The sequence below is a fragment of the Mesoplodon bidens genome (genome assembly GCF_964165515.1).
Source record: "Mesoplodon bidens genome assembly, chromosome: 2".
Taxonomy (NCBI): Eukaryota; Metazoa; Chordata; class Mammalia; order Artiodactyla; family Ziphiidae; genus Mesoplodon; species Mesoplodon bidens.
In genome coordinates, this window is record NC_138177.1 from 180,669,658 (window position 1) to 180,685,927 (window position 16,270).

The 16,270-nt window shown below is 41.5% G+C and overlaps 1 protein-coding gene across 6 annotated transcripts in view; it reads left to right on the forward strand.

The window, feature by feature from the left end:
- The window catches only part of RERE (arginine-glutamic acid dipeptide repeats), a 437,697-nt gene that overhangs the window by 220,369 nt on the left and 201,058 nt on the right, over positions 1-16,270 (forward strand). The gene's annotated exons all lie outside the window — the stretch shown is intronic.

Below are 16,270 nucleotides of genomic sequence, written 5' to 3' on the forward strand. Positions count from 1 at the left end.
TGTTGGCACCAGCAGAGAGCATGCTGGGCCGCTGCAAGGAGCAGGAGCTGGCAATCAGCAGCGAGTATGGACGTTGGCGACTGAAATAGGGGAAAAGGGGGTAAGTCTGAGTCCGCGTGCGGACTGCGCCTTTCCCCAGGATCACCGGGACTTGTGGCCCGTGAGTCTAAACTGTTCGGGCTGCTGCCCTCTCGGGTGACCTTCGGTAGAGTATGGCTCAGAGGTAGCTGGGCTTTTCTGCAGGGCCGGATACAGAATAAACGTTCTGAAAGGCTTGGGTTGGGGTGGGGTAGATGGAGTGCTCTCAGCTGTACCCCGGCACATCCTCTGTTACCTGGTGACGATGTGGGGCGTTCCGAGAGGTGAAGCAGGATGCAGTGTCTTCGGCGCTTTGTCCCCTGGAGCACAGGGCCTGGTGTTAGTGATCCACGAGGGTTACTTTGGTGCCGTGTGCCTCACCTTTTCTGGAAGCTCGGTGTACACACCTGTCTTCATTTTCCTTCCTTCCTGAGGATTTAATGCTAAAGTTTTCTGAAGGACAGGTGTTCATTGTTCTGATGGACCGCTGTTAGTCACTGAAGAAGGTTAAGACCTGTCTTTCCCTTGTTTTACCTGATCGGACCCTGGGGCTCAAACTCATGCTTGAATAGGAAATAACACAAGAGAATAGCCATCGTACATGCATGCACAGATCCAGATACTGGCAATATGCAACGACTTGTTCACTTGCCGTGAAGCATATTAGTATCTTGAGACTAGGAAAAGAGAGCGCTCCCAATGGCCTGTAGCAGCACTTGGGAAAGTTTTGGGAAGGTAGCTATGTGCTGAGGAGCCGGGTGTGTTTTTGGTACACCAGTAACACGTGGGCAGGCAGAGTGGAGGAGCTCGCCAGGTGTATGTGTCGGCGTGTCCCTATAAGCAACGTAGGCAGTGAGCCTGGTGAAGCTGGGAGTTGTGAGAAGATGCCGCAGGACGTCAAAGAAGAGCACAGGTTAGTGGGTCCTGGGAGGCAGAGGTGGGGATACAAAATGGGGCCGGATCATTGAGGGTCTGAAAGGTTAGACAAGGTGATATTTTATGTACTAGGCCGAAGAGAGCCTTTGCAGGCTTTTTTATTCCAGGCAGGCCGATCTGCAGATCACTGCTTAAGAAGAGTCATTGGGTAGAGTGTAGAGTGGGGAAAGACTGTAAAAGTTCCAATTAGGTGGCTAGGACTGTCATCCATGCATAAGATGAAGAGGACCAAGACAATGGAGATGGGACATTAATAATTGTAATAAAATCAGGAATAATTGTCACAACATTTTCATGTTTAGATAGTTGCCACTGTAATTTATCAAGAATTAGACCAGAGAAAAAGGTTCACATTATGGAAGCCTTGGAAGTCTTGATGTAATAGCCATTCACAATGGAAGATAAAACCCAATGTAGTGGATAAAAATCTAATTTTAATCCCTGGAGAGATATTGACATCTTAAGGGACAAATTAGCAGAGTCCCAACTTGACTGCATACTTCAAAAGCTTCAGCCTTTACCAGTTACCATCGTGTGTGTGTGTGTGTGTGTGTGTGTGTGAGAGAGAGAGAGAGAGAGAGAGAGAGAGAGAGAGAGAGAGAGAGAGAGAGAAATGGCTTTTATCTTTCAGGCCAATATTATCTTTATTCTCTAATCAGTGTCAATGTCATTGTTAGGCTGTTTCATTTACTGCAATACCCACTAACCAGGATTTGCTGAATGGATTTAAAGTTTTGCCCATAATTGATATGTAGTAAACTTTTTATATTAGCATTAGTGATGACGAGTATTTATTTTTTTTAGCAGTAAAAATATTCTGTCCACTAGGGATTTAAATAAGTTCATGATGGGTGGTATACTCAGATACCATCATATGTAGGTTGGAGAAGATTCTGTAGTACGATGATAAATCTTCTTTCAGTCAGGATGATGCTGCATAAAGCTAACGTATTGATTGTTCTTTAACAACGCTTCATGCTGCCAAAGTCATTTGAGCTGGGTCTGAATTGGATCCAGTTGGCAAAGCTCCCCTCCATGTGTGGAGCTCTCATAAATCCTGCAGGCACACACATCTAATACAGTGTAATGAGAGAGCTACTGGGAGAAAAAATTGATTACAGGGTTGCAGACAATATCATTAACGTTTCCTGCCGTGATACACCAGATGTCTTCCCTAATAGACTGTTTTTGTTAATTTCGTTTTTATAGGATAGCATTGATTGCATCATAATTTAACTTTCTTTGCATATTCAGGTATATGTGATCTCTGTATACAAATGATGGCATCAACTCATAAGATTTAATTTTATTAATTTTTTATCTGTTCATTTTAAAAGTATTTGTGCTAGAAGGGCAACATTTTTACTTGTTCCCGAGAATCTGTTAGCTTCGATGTCTTCTAGCAAAAATGACTGATTTACTGGTAGTTGGTGGGAGGGAGGTGAGAAGGCAAAGAAAACATTGCCCAGATCCTCCCCAGACTGGACAGAGATCATCCCGCACCGCCAGCTATTCCCAGTATCAGGGGGTTTAATTGGCGTGACAGAGGCTCTGTCCAGAGCAGAGAAGGTGCAGCCATTTAAAGGGGATTTAAAATGCACATTCATTTCCACTGTCATGAATGTGGCTCTGCGGGCTGGAATGCTTGTTGGGTGCACCCATCCTCTCCTCAGTAAAAAATCAGTACTCCTCACTTGGGTATTTAGTTATTTAGCATTTTTATTTTTCAGTCGTATCTTTTTGTGTGTTTAAGACCTCTGTGGAGTGGCTAACATATATAAATAAGACAACATTGCAGTAGTGGGTCGAGCTATTTTATTTAAGTCATTAAAAAAATGTTCATAGCAGCATTATTCACAATAGAAAAATACTGGAAAGAGCCCAAATGTTCTTTGGTGAATGATTGAACCAAGTCATTATTTTTTTAACGACTGGTTTTGTTTTTGGGGTATTATCCTTTAGAGAACATTTTTTTCTCTCGATGAGTTCCTGTGTAACATAGGATGCGTTAATCAACCTTTCTAACCCTTAGTTTTCTCACCTCTAAAATGGGCACACCACTACTGTTTACCTCAAAGGGTTGTTACAAAGGTGAATAAAGTAATTCATTAGATTGCTTAGTGTGATGCAGGCATATAATAAACATTCCTTAAGCATTATCTCTTATCACAGTGGGTTTTGTTGTTTAAATAATTAAACAACGGGTACAATTAATCAGGTTTAAACTAATCAGGTTTAAATAATTTATTAGTTTTCTGGACATTCTTAATCTGAAGCCCATAGGCCCCTAGGTGGTCTCCTTGAGTTTAAGAGCAGCGCCTATGAACTTTCTGAAATCTCTTGCAAAGTCTTATACGTACGTGCAATTTCCTGGAGAGAATATATACTTTTCAACCATGGATGATAATCAGTAGATTCCTAAAATGTTGAAAAAAATTTAAAAATTAAGTTTAAAAACTGCTATTCTCTAAAGCCTCTTGAGGTGGGTCACTTAAAACCTCAAATCAGGAAAGTAACTGTTAAAATTATATAAATATTTAAAATTTTTCTTTAATTGAGGCTATTTTCCAAGTAAAGGCTATAATTAAAACCCTGATAAAACAAACACACACCCCTCAAATCAGCTAGCTGTTAAGGAAGTAAACTAACGTGGAACATTTACTTTGTGCCTAGGCACACTGCTACTCTTTTCACGTAGCTTAACCCGTTTGATCTCCACAACAATCTGTGATATTTATTTCATTTTGTACGTGAGAAAACTTGAGGTTTGTGTTCATGTGAAATCTTGCCTTTGTATAAAAATCTGGCAGGACTGAGGTTTAACTCAGGGACTCACCTGGCCGTGTGTAATCTTGGTTGTGCCCCTGGCTGACTTTGTACTGCCTGGGTGGCCCTGTCTCGATGCCCCTTTGCCTTCACTTTACTAAGTGAGTTCCTCAGCTGACATGCTTGCTGCTCATTCACTTTGGAGAGTAGAAGGCTTCTGCCACTGAGGGTTTTACAGGCTGGCCTTTCCCCTGAATAGATGGACGGTGGTGTTAACAGCTTGGTGTGGGAACCCTGTTTAGTATTGGTGAGTTTTGTTTTCCTGTTAGCACTTGTGGTGGTCCTATCTTTACTGTTCTTTTGTTTAAAAAAATGTCTGACTTCAGACCCCAACGATGAGCTCCCTTTTCACTCAACAGCATCTGTGTACATTTGAAAAATGACCCTTGCCGCCTGTGTGTGTGTTAGTCCGCATTTGTTTCAGATAAAACTTCGTGCGTGTGAGAAATTGGGCTTTGCATCTCCCTTGGGATAAATCCAGTCCCCTGATCTAGACAGACCTACTTCACCAACACAAAGCAGGAAGCCGGGGTCCAGTGGCTCACCCCAAACCCCTGCTTCATGTGGCGCTGCTCAGGCCCAGGTCTCTTGGGTCTCTGGTTGGTGTTCTTCCCATTGCTCCTTGCTTCCTTCCTTGACCGTTGCGTGTTCTTAGAGCCAGCCCATGTGATAACACCATTTATTTCTTTAGAAGCTAAGAATACTTTGCCTAATAATCTAGTTTAAACTTTTTGACTGAGTCTCAAGCCACTGTTAAAACAGTACTATTTTTTGCTTACGTAAGGCATTTATCATTTTAAAGTATCATTTCTAACACTGGTACTTCTCATACTTGGGACTTTTGGTACCATTTAATAATTAAAAGCGAACATTTATTATAAAATGCTATCTTAAAAGTTAAGTTAATTATATTTCTTACCTGCTTGGTGCTTGTAAAGAACTGTCATCTTGTTGCCTCTGTAGCTCTACAGGAGGTTTTGAGGATATCCCGCTTTTTTCAGAGTTTACTGTAGCTTCCCCAGCTGCCACTAAATATGCCAAAAATAACCATTGGCTTTTATCTGATTTTCAGAAGAATTGCCAATACAGGTGCTATATTAATTTAGGGATTAATCCATCTACCCTAAATGAAAGATAATTCACAGCTGTTGAATTTTAATGTAGCAAGTTTAAAAAATTCTTAAAACACCCAGTTGACCAGTATTAGTATTAGCGAGCATATAACCTGCTTCCAGGTGAATTCCTTTCCTTTGGAGAAGTTGTTCTCACAGGCTGCTCGCCCTCAGAAGCTGGATGTCCGCTAATTTGGATGTCAGCCACCTTCCATTATATTCATCTGCTCCGTTTTTTTTTTTTTTTTTACAGAAGGGACATCAAGCCGCATTTTTCAGAACGTAGATTTGAATAACCTTATGATTTTAAAAAACGGCCTACTGTTTTAAGCAGTCTTTTTGTTACCATAGATCTGTATGAAGCCTAATGATTACGTTTAGGTTTTGTTGAGCTTTCCCTTCTTTCAGGGATAATGCATCATCCTTCATTACTTACAGGCACTGTTAGGCCCTTCCACTTTGCCTTTTTAGGGCTGTTTCGTACCGTTTGAAAAATACCTAAGCAAATATGTGGAGTTCCCAGGCTTTACAAGTTCTCCAGAATCAGTTTTATTAATATAAATTGCCAAAGAAATTTCAGCATATGGAGGTGTAGAGCTTGCAGTTTTGTTTAGCTTAAACTTTGTGTGTTATATCTCCTTTTAGGACCTCAGAGTATTTTTAGTGACAATATCTCTTATAACTATCAAGGCCTTCAGTTTTTCTAAGGGCCTGGGGTCAAGATTAAGTAATATACCTAAGGTTAATCGATCCTTTCCAGAGTCTAGAAATTGTTATGCCTAATGCCTGGAAGTTGGCGTTTTCTGTTTTTATCTTTGATCTCCTGTTGTACAGTTAGATCGAATGTCAGGTACTTGTCATTTTTTCCCTTTCTTTTCTTTGTAAATAGACTTCATTTTTTAGAGCAGTTTTAGGATCACAGCAAAAATTGAGTGGAAGGCACAGAGATTTCCCATATACCTCCTACCCCTATACATGAATAGCCTCTCCCATTAGCAAAACCAGAGTGGTACATATATTACAGTTGATGAATCCACGGGTCATTATCACATCCTTATCATCCAAAGTGCATAGTTTACTTAGGGTTCACTTTCAGTGTGTTGTACATTCTTTGGGTTTGGACAAGTTTCTAATGCCATGTATCCACTATTAGAGCTCCATACCGAGTAGTTTCCCTGCCCTAAAAATCCTCTGTGCTTTGCCTATTCATCCCTCCCTTCCTTCTGACCCCTGGCAACCACTGATCTCTTTGCTCTCTCCATAGTTTTGCCTTTTGCAGAATGTCATATAGTTTGAATCATACAATATGTAACCTTTTCAGATTGGCTTCTTTCACTTAGTAGTATGCACTGAAGATTCCTCCATGTCTTTTCATGGCGTAACAGTTGAATAATATTTCACACTGAATAGTATTCCGTTGTTTGGATGTACCACAGTTTGCTTATCCTTTCACCCACTGAAAGCTACCTTTGTTCCTCCAGGTTTTAGCAATTATGAATAAAGCTGCTGTAACATCCATTATAGCAGGTTATTGCGTGGACGTAAGTTTTTAACTCCTTTGGGAGCCTCATTGCAGGATTGTGTGGTAAGAGTGTGTTTACTTTTCTAAGAAACAACCAAAGTGTTTCCCAAAGTTAGCCTTACCAGTCTGCGTTCCCACCAGCAGTGAATGAAAAGTTCCTATTGCTCCACATCCTCACCAGCATTTGGTGTTGTCAGTGTTCTGGATTTTGGCCATCCTGTTAGGCTTGTTAGTGGTATTTCACTGTTGTTTGAATTTGCATTTTCCTGATGACATACTATGTGGAGTATCTTTTGTTAGGGGCTCTGGCCCATTTTCAAATCAGGCTGTTTATTTTCTTCATGTTGAGCGTTAAGAGCTCTTTGTGTATTTTGCATGAGAGTTCTTTATCAGATGTGTCTTTTGCAAATATTTTCTCCTAGTCTGTGGTTTGTCCTTTTCTTTTCTTGACAGTGTCTTTTACAGAGCAGAGGTTTTTCATTTTAACGAATCCAGCTTATCAGTTCTCTGTTCCTTCGTGGATTGTGCCTTTAGTATTGAATCTGAAAAGTGATCTCCAAACCCAAAGCCATTCGTATTTCATTCTGTGTTATCTTCTTCCAGCGTTTTATAGTTTTGCATTTTACATTTAGGTCTGTGATCCATTCTGAGTTGATTTTTGTGTCTAGGCTCTTTTTTTTTTGTGGGCGGCGGGGGAGGGCATGTAGGTATCCAGTTGTTCAGCACCATTTGTTGAAAAAATTATCTTTTCTCTATTGCATTGCCTTTGCTCCTTTGTCAGTTGACTCTCTTTTACGTGGGTCTGTTTCTGGGCTCGCTAATCTATTCCATTGCTCTGAACTGAGTGTAAAATGCAGACATCTTGACTGTTTACTCCTAAATACTTAGGTGTATATTTTGTAAGAACAAGGGCATTCGTTTATATAGCCACTATATAGTTATCAAAATCAGGAGGTCTAACAGCACCACAATACTAATCGAATCTATAGACATCCACATTTTGTCACAGATCCCAATGATACCCTCTATAGCAATTTGTTTTTCTGGCCTAGTATCCAAACCAGCATCACACATCTATTTACCATGTCCCTTTGGTCTCCTTTAATCTGGAACAGTTCCTTAGCCTTTCTTTGTCTTTCACGACATTGACATGTTTTGGAAGAGTGCAGTTGAGTTTTTTGTAGTTTGCTGCTTCCTAGTTATTAGCTGAAGGTTATGCATTTTAGGCAGGGCTGTTATATTAGTGGTGTTGTGTCCTAAGTGCCTTACATTAGAGGACACGGTTACCAATTTGTCACATTGTTGGTGACAGCAACTTGGATCACTTGGATAAGTTACTAACTTTCCCTTTGTAATTAATAAGTAATTGGTGGGGGGAAACTTTGAGAACTTGTAAATACCCTGATTGCCATCAAATTTTCACCCACTAATATTAGCACCTATTTTATTTTTTGCCTGCGTCACTGTGGTGATTGTGGAATGCACTTCTTTTTCTTTTTCCCCTCAAACTCTGTCTTTGAGAAATAGATCAGAATTCACCTACCATTAACTCAAAGGTGGGATTTTTGAGTCAAGTGGAAGAAAGAGAGGGAGGGAGGAAGGGAGGAAGAGAAGGAAGGGAAGGAGGGAAGGAGGGAGGGAGAGGGGAGAGAGAGAGGAGAGAGAGAGAGAGAGAGAGGGAGGGAGGGAGGGAGGGAGAGGTGGGTGAGGAGGAAGCCGTCAGAACAGTTGAGCCCTCAGGGTGTTTTTCATTTTTAGCAACACCAGGGACTTAATGAATTTTCATTATTTTTGTAGAAAGAGGAAAAACCTGTAATGGTGTTTTGTTCCATTTTTACGCTCCAGAGGAGAGAAAAGCTGCTTAGAAGTAATAGATCATGGACGTGGTTAAAAAAATACACATTTTTACTGCTGAAATAATGGTGTTGGTTTGATTCATGTTGGCAACAGTTACTCGTGATCAAGTTACTTCATCTCTCTGCTCCTCAGTTTCCTCACTTTAAAGCCAGAATATTACTTCAGTAGTTCTGGAGTGAAGCCCAGGAATCCACAGTTTTTCCAAGCACTCCCCGGGATATCTTATGGGCAGCCAGCTTTAGCACATGGAAGTCTGCCACCAGTGACTGTTATAGTTGCAGATCCGATCCTGTCCTTTGCAGGATGTAGAGTTCTTTTAGTGCAGTTCCAGGACCTCTTATGTTTCTTAAACCTCAGTATTTTATGCCCTTAAAAATTTTGTTTTTGTGGTTCTCCCATTTTAACTTAATTTCCTACCTCCCCCAACACACAAATTAGGTATAACCTGCATGTTTAAATCCCTAATATAGCGTTCAGAGACAATTTATAAATAAATTCAATCCAAACTGCAAAACCAATAAAACTCTAACTACCAGTATTAATTTGATAGAATGGGTGATGATGTTTTGATGAAATGAAATAGTCACTTGTGACATAAATTTGTTACTGATTGCTTATGGCCCCGATTATTGGGGGCCAGGGGCTGGTTATAATGTGTTTAGATTACTGGGTTCCTTGTGATGACTCAGTTCTTCTCTTGATTTCATTTTTGTTATTATCACTGAGAAACCTCTCTAAGTGTAGCTACCATGTTGTGACTTCGCCCTTACCTGGCACCACCGTGGCATGTTGGGTTTATCTTGTTTACATACTAGCTTGTGATAATTATAGTAGTACTACTTAGTTTTTGATTGTATGTAAACATTCAGAGTCAAAATCATGTAGCTTGAAACTTTTAATGAAATTATAAAATAGGTAATCCAGAAAATGAGTCTGTTAAAAAATTTAAGATATGCATTGAAATGAAAATAAAAGTTAGCCCTCTCCTGCTTCCACCTCCCCATCTCTTGCTTCTCTCTGAGGGAGACAGTTAGCCAGCATCCCTGACATGCATGGCTACTTTGTACATACACTGCCCCCTGGTATCTGTGGGGGACTGGTTCCAGGACCTGCCTCAGACGCCAACATCCGTGGATGCTCACGTCCCATAGCCAGCCCTCCATATCCACGGATTCCACATCTTCAGACACAGAGGGCTGACTGTGTATCTATTGAAAAAGCCCCACATATAAGTGGATCCACACAGTTCAATGTTGTTGAAGAGTCAACTGCATAATCTGTCGTTTTGGCAAAATGTTAAATCGAGGGGCTGTTGGGGCTTCCCTGGCGGCCCATTTGGTAGAACTCAGCGCTTTCACTGCCGAGAGCACGGTTCATTCCCTGGTCGGGGAACTAAGATCCCACAAGCCAAGCGGTGCAGCACACCCCCCCACCCCCCCCCAAAAAAAAAGAAAACAAAAAAAAGAAAATCAAGGGACTGTGTTTCACTCATCTTTTTGTTTGCAGTGCTCAGAGCAGTTCTTGGCTCCAAGAAGTTGCTTCTTAACCATTGAATTAATAGTTTGCTTCATTTACAAAATAGGAAAAAAGCACATTATTATTGTTTTTTAATCAGTTAAAGAGGGGCGTTTTAAAAAGGAATACATTAAGTGTGACTGAATGGACCATTAACATGAAGTGTAGCATTTAATACAGTCAAGAGAAACATTGGCCAGTGCTAGGCAGGGAAACAGAAGATGCATGCTTGTATTTTTTAGAAGGAAGTGACTGTTGGGTGTCTTTCCACTTTGCCTACTGCTTCTCCTGAAAATGAGAGAGTTGTGGGATCAGGAGAGTATTCCTGGTTATTGTTTTAGTGATTAGATATCAATATATGGCTCAAGTTTAACTTTTTTCCTCACCTGCTCTAATTCTCGTGGGCTTGTGGGATGCATACAGCATACACCTTGTACACACGTGCATATCAGTTTTTCAGCTAACATAGCATGAGGCTGTTTTATTATGTTTTAAAAAAAATATTTTTATTTGTTTATTTTTGGGCTGTGTTGGGTGTTCGTTGCTGCACGTGGGCTTTCTCTAATTGCGGCGAGTGGGGGCTACTCTTCCTTGCGGTGGCTTCTCTTGTTGTGGAGCACAGGCTCTAGGCGTGTTGGCTTCAGTAGTTGTGGCACACGGGCTCAGTAGTTGTGGCTCGTGGGCTCTAGAGCACAGGCTCAGTAGTTGTGGCGCACGGGCTTAGTTGCTCCGTGGCATATGGGATCTTCCCGGACCAGGGCTGGAACCCGTGTCCCCTGCATTGGCAGGCGGATTCTTAACCACTGCGCCACCAGGGAAGTCCCTGTATTTTTGTTTTAATTTGATGGTTTTTGGCTCTTTAAGTCTTTGTTAGAGGGGAACTTGCTGTGATCTTACAACAGGAGAGTGGCTCATTGGCCACGGAGAGGGAGGTGTTGTCATTGGTGAGGCCGCTGCCCTTGGCTGCAGCTTCCTGACAGCGCTGACCTCCTTGAGGCCTGAATGGAATGGAGCCGCTGCTGCACTGCCCCAGGGCCTTGTAACAATTTACAGTGTGGGTGGAAAAGCAGAAGGACCTAGAAAGGCAGCTGTACAGTCCCTTTGGTGTCCTATAATAGAAGATGCGTGTGGTGACCTTGGAGTGCTGAAGCCCTCGGGATTACAGTACCTTGATCCACAGAATCATGGAGGGATCCTTTGGAATCACATCCAAAGACAAATGAGCAGCAGAAATGGCTGCCTCCAACTCCCAGTCTCACACACTCAGTGGAAGGTGGGGCTAGTTGTCCACGACAACAGAATTGAAGTTGAGTGACGTTAGTGGAGTAGTAGGATAGTGTAACTGGAGTGCAGAACATTCTGTCAGGGATGAGAGCAGTTTGATTTATACTTGAATCAGAAATCGCTGGCTTGTTTACAGTCTAAAATTTTTTTTTGGTTTTGAATATTTTTCCAATATATAAAGATGCAGGAATATCCTTAAATTTAGTATAACCACTAAATTTATTGTTTTGGTTAATTTTTCCTCAAGTTTAGGGACTTTATATCCTTCCATGTTGGAATGGGGAAAGAGTGGTTGATACCTATACTGCTTCTGCCTGGTTTTTCCTTCTCTTAGTAGCATCTTCTTGGTTGTATTAAAATGTTTGCACATGTCCATAGATCGATCGGCACACTTAACCATTATGATGGAATATCAGTCTGATCTTAAGATATTTAGTAGATTTGTTAACAAACAAGGTGGAAGTTCACAAAGATATCTGATGAACTGTTAAAATTATTTAGAAGAAGAACAGTTGGCAAATGATAACAGACAGACAGACAGGCTTAATATGTAAAACTTGAAATGCTGCTATGGCTTCTGTGGGTTAAGTAGGGAAGGCACATCTTTGAGACCAGGGGTTCTCTAGAAATGGATGAAGAATGACAAAGATTGCACAGTGACAGCTGAAGGATTGCATGGCAGGAAAGGGACTGTGATTAAATCCCCTGAGGCTGTCCCTGAGCTGTAAGCTGAAGATAACACTCTCCTTCTGCTGAAAACAAGAATCAATACTCATTCCTTGATGGGCTAAATTATTAAAAAGGGCCCTTCTTACAATGTTTCATTATCTGGATTTGCCTCTGCTGGTGATCTGTTGGCAGCATATAGGGAGATTTGCTGGGCATTCTGTATTAAAATTATTCAGTCGGCGGTGCAGCCCTTTGGATAATTCCCTTGCATTTTACAATGCTCTTGAATAGATTTGTGGCTTACTTTTGCCTAAGTGGTTTTGTATCTTTTGGAGTTATTAAACAAAGCGTTGGGCACATATACACATTTTTAAAAAAACCTTGTTTGTTTTGTTCTGTTTTTCTCTTTTGTAGCTGTGGGTGGGTGGCTAACAGATTATTTTAGTGATACCCTTAGCAAACATCAAATGCATCTGGCTTATTACGTCAGCCTGACACATTGATTAATGTATGCTAAGTTTTGTCTTCTTTCCTTATGAAGAAAATTATATAAGAGATCGACTTGCTTTTTAGGGGTAGCTTTTAATGAGAAGGGGGGTATTAATTAGGTGGCTGACACCCACCAACCAGCTGAAAAAGAAAGCAGCCCCCTCCTGTGAGCTTCAGGGAGAGAAAAAAGAAACTAGCACTCGTTCTCTTTTTAGTGCTGGTGGTGTCAGTGGTCCCAGTAGAATACAAAGGCTGGGGAATGAAGAGAAGGAAGAGCTTCTGTGAGTAGTCCTTTGCCGCTGTCCAGCAGGCTGGGCGGGCTTCCGCAGGGGCATCGTTGTGTGGAAGCACAAGGGGACTTGTCCGTGGGACTCGTAGAGCTGGAATCTTCTGGATGAGGTTTGAAGCCTTCTTCCCTTCTACGTTCTGTCTGAAGGGAGATAAGACTCTGCTTCAGTATTCCAGAATTGGTGGTGTGATGTATTTGTGTTATTTTGGTGGAGACAGAGCTGTTTCTAAAGATTTTTTTATTCAGCTGCAGAAAGAGCCTGGTCAGCTGGACAAAGCCATGTTGAGAGATGTTAGTCCCTGTTGCGGCATCGTGAGGTGAGGCTAAAGAACTGTGTACAGTCACATTTCTGCTTCCCTGGAAAACTGATCAGATTAAAAAATCCCTTTATCTTGTGTGGAAGGGAGAGGGTTGGGGGGGAAGGGAAGCTAATGAAGAAAGGCTGGAAAGAGAGAGAGGTCTTTGAAAGCATGGCTGACCTCAGTGACAGGGCGTGGGAAGTGGCTTCTGTGCGTGGCACACAGCTGCCCTGGAGAGGCTCTGCCTCGGGAAAGCTCCCCAGGGCCCAGCAGACTCTGGCCGGCTCCTGGGTGCAGGACCCCCTGGGGAGAGAGATGCAGCTTCTGAACAACTGCAGCCCCCGCCCTCCCAGCTCCACAGTGCATGTGCTGCAGGCCCTCCAGGTGCCACCTGCCACTCGCTGTAAGCAGCCACACTCCTACAGATAGTTAATTATTTTCTCTTCTGTTCCATCTTTCCTCCCGGCCTCATCTTTTGTTGTGCTGCTTTTTTGAATTGTTTGTTTCCTGTTTCCCGACCAGATTCGCAGCTCCTGCTTCTATCCAGTTCATTCTGGTTGAATGAGTGAGTATAGGACATGGGTGGTAGCCTGTCCAAGAGCGCAGGAGAGGTGGCGTGGCTGATTCACCGTACACTGTATGACCCCAGTGAGGAAGGCTTCAGAATACACACTTGTGTCCTGTCACGGTGATCTTGAGAACACAGTCTTAAGTTTTCAGCTTGTTTTATTAAGCTATCTTGAGTGCAGTTGGAATTGTTCTGAGCATATCGCGTTCTCTGGAAGAAAGAGACACATTGCCCTTTTATATTTTGGGGAGAAAGGCAGAAGGGCTGAGACCTAGACAGCCTCTGGTCTTATTTCTTGCTTGTATGAAATGATGCCTTTCTGCTGTTTCTTGAGGAAATGTAATTATCCTAACAGTGATTGCTGAATATCAGGCAGTGAGTTGAGCCAGAGGAATGGGTTCTTTCAGAAGATGGACTAGAAAACTATCAACAGGATTGATCATAAAAAAAAAACAGGATTGATCATTAAAAAAAAAAAAACACTGAAGTGTTTATTTATAAAATTACAGTGAAACTCCCTTGCCTTACAGACCTGATTGTTGTCCTGATCAGGTCTCCTGACTGTGTACTTTGATATATGGCTCTGCTGTGAATCTGACTGAGAAACTCTGTGCTGCAGGCCTTACGCTTCTCCTCTGACAGTAACCTTGTAACAGTGAGATTGCAGGGGAAATGGCTTTGTATCTAAATCTTTCCGTCATGGAATTTTAACACCCTGGTTATTATTCTACCCCGTTTTCTAGTTCTGTGTATTTTTTTCTGCTCATTGGCTTATTGTTTGGGTTATCATTTTAGGGATCTGGTTTAACAAGAAGCAACATGAACTTCTATGAAAATTCAAATGCCTGTTTAAAAAATTAGCATCAGTACAAATTAAATGATTAGTGCTTGCTGTTTTAACTTGCCATGGAAGCAGTGAGAGGTGAAACTTGGTTAGCTTTCTCTTTCTGCTGGTGCACACCCTGGGCATCTGTGGAGTTTAATAATGCTTTTGAGCTCTGGGGGTACTGAACTTGAAATTTCTCCAGGTCTTTGGTGGGGGAGGTACTTAAGCACTGTCACATACTCTGTGTCATCATTGTTTCCAAAGATACATCACACCAAATTATAAATCTCTGAAGGTTAATTCATTAGAGAAATTTGTTTTCTTATTCATATTGGGTTTTCTCTATAAGGGAGATAAAATACAGTGCAGTTCACTAGATTTCTAAGTTACAGGCTCTTTTGTGTCTGGGATACTGGTTGGAGACATTTTGTGCTTGGGTCAGCTTTTTTGTATGCAAATTTTACATCTCATGAACTAAAAACTACATATATATACACAAAGGTGTTTATGAAAAAGAGGCTCATTCCTATCAGTTCCCAGAGAAGCGCATCTTATTTTGTGTTATCGCTCAGGTAGCTGATGGGGTGCAAGCTTTTTCTGTAAAACGCTAGATAGGAAATGTTTTTAGTTTTTTCTTCTCTGTGGCTGCTACTCACGTTGGTCACAGACAGTATGTGACAGCGTTGCTGTGTTCTGGTAAAACTTTACAGAAATGGGCGGGCTGGGAACTAGCCTGTGGGCCGGTAGCTTGCTGACCCCTGAGCTAGTATAAACTCTTGAGGATTATTCCCCTGAAGGAGTCACTCCAAAGCTTTCTCTCCTACTTCACTGTGGCTTCATGATTCTGTAAGGGGCGTGTGGTTTGCAGGGTTAGTGGGCAGTTCCTGTTTTCTTTCCTGTGTTATTTTGAGGGGGTGAATATTTTATTAATCTCTCTCCATAACTCCCTCCCCCGCCCCCATCCTGACCTTAATAGTTTTTGTATGGTGCACTGATAGATAGGTATTCCTTGAAAGAAACTCATTCTCACTAATGATTCTGGAGGATTTTTATAATATGTTTACATACCAAGAGCAATTAAATGTTTTTCTCGGCTTGTTTTTTTCTTTGGTAATTAGCTTATATCTGTAGAGAAATTTTGAAAGGGTAAATGTGCATAATAAAATACATTGAAATTCATGTCCTGATTTTTCTTGTGAGTCTTCTTTTGTTTGTTTTTTAAATTAAAAAATATTGCAACAGAATATTTAAGACAGCAGAAGAACCTTTTTGTCTCTGTTTACTGAAAAGTATGGCTTCTGTTTGATTTAGTATTTAACAGATAAATATTGATATGGGCAAAAACTTTAGTGTTTGTTGCTGATGAAATAAAACGTTTGATAGCCACGTAGGCAAAGAAAACTTACCCAGATAAAAATTAGTCCACAGTCACAGATGGCATGTCTGATCCTAACCATCAGCTTTTATTTATTTTTTTATTTAGAATTTTAAAAAATTTTAATTAAATTAATCATTTTTGGCTGCATTGGGTCTTTGTTGCGGTGCACGGGCTTCTCTCACTGTGGTGGCCTCTCCTGTTGCGGAGCATGGGCTCTAGGCGCGTGGACCTCAGCAATTGTGGCTCACGGGCTCTAGAGTGCAGGCTCAGTAGTTGTGGCTCACGGGCCCAGCTGCTCCACGGCACATGGGATCCTCCCGGACCAGGGCCCAAACCCGTGTCCCCTGTGTTGGCAGGTGGATTCTTAACCACTGTGTCACCAGGGAAGCCCTTCAGCTTTTAAATATGCTTTTTAATATGCTTTTGCTCACAAGGCATCCTGGGAAGTGAGGTGGATGGCTCTGTGCCAGGCTTTCTTCACCATGGAAGGAAGAGTTACGGAAACTCATTTGATTGACAGTGGATCTCAGAAGTCTGGCTTATATTAAAGTTCACTATTGTTATTACTGTCCTTCAATAATTATGCAAACTGTTTTTAAGAAACATTATTACTTATTGACAG